Source organism: Denticeps clupeoides, chromosome 10 (assembly GCF_900700375.1).
Source record: "Denticeps clupeoides chromosome 10, fDenClu1.1, whole genome shotgun sequence".
NCBI classification, from domain to species: Eukaryota; Metazoa; Chordata; class Actinopteri; order Clupeiformes; family Denticipitidae; genus Denticeps; species Denticeps clupeoides.
Genome location: NC_041716.1, coordinates 10,253,249 through 10,257,175, shown reverse-complemented (window position 1 = coordinate 10,257,175; position 3,927 = coordinate 10,253,249).

The following is a 3,927-nucleotide window of genomic DNA, read 5'->3' as shown; positions in this document are numbered from 1 at the left end:
ATTTGTTTGCATTATACATTTGTGTGCATCTCAGTGGTCTGGCAGTTTGGTTAATTTAACTGATTCCAGTTAACTGTAATTAAAAATAATGAATCCCCAGTGAGAACTGGGTGATGACTGATGGGTGACAGGTGTCCCTCATCAGCGTTTTGACTGCGAAGCGCTGCTGCCTGTGAACTCAGCCGCATCCAGTCAGGTTCAGCCCCCAACACCGGGTCAGCCATAAAGGAAGGCCTGTCACCAAAGCTGATGCCCACAGGTGATGAGAACTCTTGACCCAAAAAATCCTGGAAGGCTGAATGATGACAGCAGGTGTCCTCTGTTCCACACCCACCATGTGGCACTATGGCGAACCGTGACCTTGTTGATAAGGGCTCTGTGACGTACAGAGCAGGCACAGCAGGTGGCCCATGACTGTAGTGTTATCACAGTCTTTACATTCCAGCCTATAAACCGGGCAGAAGGGATTTGAAAGATGTTACATTATAGAACTCTCAAACAAGTCATCACAAACAGGGTAAGATGCCTTGACCTGATTAGTACAGACAAAAGAGCAATGCAATTATGTTTATAATTTACATATAATTGGGTGCTGATAATGAAGTGGTGTCATAATTCACTGGCGTACAGTTGCCTCTTATCAGCAGCCATTGGATTAGCTGAGACAATAATGTCAGTAAAAGCTAAAAAATGAAAAAAAAAAATGGAAGAAAGATCTATCGCTCATTCACGATCCATAACTGCTTTATCTCAATCCGGCAGAGGCGACATTTATTTGCCTTCATAATTGTACTCCGTAATGAATCTACCTGGACTTAATTATAAAGGGCATACAGAGCGTCGCCTTGCATTGCCAACGGCACACTAGTGGTGCACGATTCATGAAGGAACCTGTTCATGAACTGAACATACTGGTTCACATGTCAAAATTATTCAGATCACTGTAGTCATATCTGCTCATATCTAACTCCCGCTTTAGTTGGTCTTGGCAATACAGCATTCTTGGGACGCATCCTCTTACCAGAGATGGTCAGTAACAAAGTAAATATAATTCGCTACTGTACTGTACTACTGTAAGATTTTTGATGTATCTGTACTTAACTAAAGTATTTCACTCTACAGAGACTTTTTACTTTAACTCCACAACATTACAAAGTAATATTACTTAGTAATATTTTTTTTACAAAGTATTATTTTACTTACATTAAACAAAATCTGCTTTTTCTTCAGTTTAACTGTTTAGAATCTTATTATATAAGCAACAAAACGCAATGGTCCATGACATTGCATCTAGCGTCAGAGAAAATCCATTCAAAAAAATCAATTTACACAAAACTAAGCTAATAATATTAATAATTATGGGATTTCAAGAAAACATTAATTGTCATACTGGGTTCACGAGAAACAATATGTGATCTTGAGAAAGGTTTTATGTTGAGCGCTAGAGATAATTAAGTCATGATCTCAGGAAAACGAAGTTGCTTTCAGTTACATTTGTAACTGATTAAAGTCTTATTTGCCTGTAATGTATTACAAAGATTTGTTGGAAATCAGTAAAGTTAGTAGTTTCATCTGTTGTTTTCCACTCACAGGCCAAAAGCATGTTTGCTCTTGTTGAAATTTCACACTCGTTTCTATGTTCAGTTGACTGATATTTATTTGGTTGGATATTTATTTGAGGCCACACGTTGGCACAGTGGGTGGCGTGGTGGCTTCATGCCTCCAAGGTCACAAATTGTTTTTAGTGTGAGTGAGTGAATGGTGTGTGTGTGTGTGTGTGTGTGTGTGTGTGTGTGTGTGTGTTGCTGGAAAACAAGTTATTCACTGTGAAAACTAACTTGTTTAAGATAAATTAATAAACCCCCTGGGAACTTTACTCATTTACACATTGGCCTTATGGCTTTATGTGACGGTTATGACTGGTAACAACTAGTTAAATATAAAAAGATAACAAGCAATATTTCACATTAAGAGAAAAAAATAATAAAAATGACAATAAGGGGTAGGCAGAAAAAAGGACTAATATGACACAATATAGGATAAATGTGTAGCAATTATTTTTTAAAAAATCACTAAAGGCATTGCCATCCCCACTGATGTACACACTATAGGAACATAATGACGGATCACTTCAATTAGATCTAGCAGTGCGCTTCGGAGTTGTGTAATTTATGCATTGTGTTCACCACTGTGGTGTGGATTAGCCAGGAATCTCAGGTCCTTTCTGTACCAGATGAAATCTGCCCCAAGATCCAGATCCATATCATATACATTGTGAATATGAAAGTCCAGTTATCCCCTGTGATGTGGTGGCACTCTTAATTATGATTAACAGCTATTTTATTACTTAACAATTCAATGATTGACACACACAAATAGTTTTTGAATGATTAAAATCATAATTTTGAGCCACAAGAAAGCTGTGCTATGATTTTCTGGAAATTCACATTACTGAAATTCCAAAAAAATAACATAATGCTTTGCATCTCTGTGCCACTGAGTGCTTTATTAAATCCACAAAGCTACACCAAGGAGCACAAATAAGAACATTGTCTACATCAGCTGAGATCATCAGAGCTGTGAAGTTCAGCATGATGGCGAGTTGCCTCTACTGGTGGAGAAAATCTCAAATAATCAATCAATCAAAAAACAAGGAGTTAATTATAGATTGGGACAAAAATGTCTGCTAAATTAGAATCAAATTTTTTAAATAAAGAAAATGTAGACTATTTTCAGGAGTATACTATAGATGCTGAGAAGCAAATTCAGTTCTTAGGTCCTGAGATGATGAGTAAATAACATTCCATGGGTTTTCCTGGCTGCAGCAAGACAGGTTACAGGTGGCTGGTAGGTGTGCAGGTGCTGCAGCTCTTCTAACTGCCATGGGGATGAAGCATCTCAACACCTGAGCAGGTTGCCCCTGTGCCTGTCAGTTCGTCTTTTGACAGTCAGGTGTCCAATGACTCGATGCACCAAATGTTCCAGTTGATCAGTGGTGGCATAAGAGGCTCATTTATATGAACAGTTCAGTCTCACAAATAGTGTTTAGTTCCCACCAGCTCAAATAATTTTTATAGTTTTATACTTTTCAAATACAGTAAATCAACAGCAGGAGAAGATAAATAACAAGTCATAAATCAACGTGAAGAAGATGTATGCGTTTAAGCCCCTTCCATCTGTCATGTGGACAAGCCCCCCCGTGTAATGATCACCAAATTTCTGTTCTGCACAACAGCTGCAAATGACTGGCTCTTCCAAAACATGCTGGATCCATCCTAACATTCTCCCATCTGTATTGCTATACAAAACAAAATGACATGTTTGGAAAAATTACAGTAATTTGTACAAATTAACAGGAAATGTGGGTGTGTTTTAAAAAAAGAGTCATTAGTCTGAACCTGATTGGTTTGCAATTTTGGCTAATGGCTTCATCAAATGAATCTGGAATTCAAAGTGAATACGTTTTTTGTCATGTGACTGGGTCTTTTGCTTATTTAGGCCAAACTGTGGAAATATAAGTGTGCATATAGTGTGTGCATATATCTTTATTTACATCTTTATTGTTTGCATATATCTTTAGCAAAAAATTCAGTTTTCTTTTCAAAATGAAAATTCTGAAAAAATTTACATTTTTGCTATTTGTTTTTCCTTTATGAAGCAACACAAGAAAAAAAGAGACTTTTAAAATATTTGTCTTTATATATTTCACAATAATGGCCTGAATAAATATGAATTCTTTTTATACTGTTTACTGTATACTGTTACATGAATCCTTTAGCACTCCTGGTAAAGCATTTAAAATGTAGACATTATATTTAATCTATTTATCTCATAATTCAACTGCCAGTGATGAGGACCAACTCTGGGCCTCTGCTGCCATCCTGTGGTAGAATGAAATGACATGGAAACAAACTAGAAAATACTGAC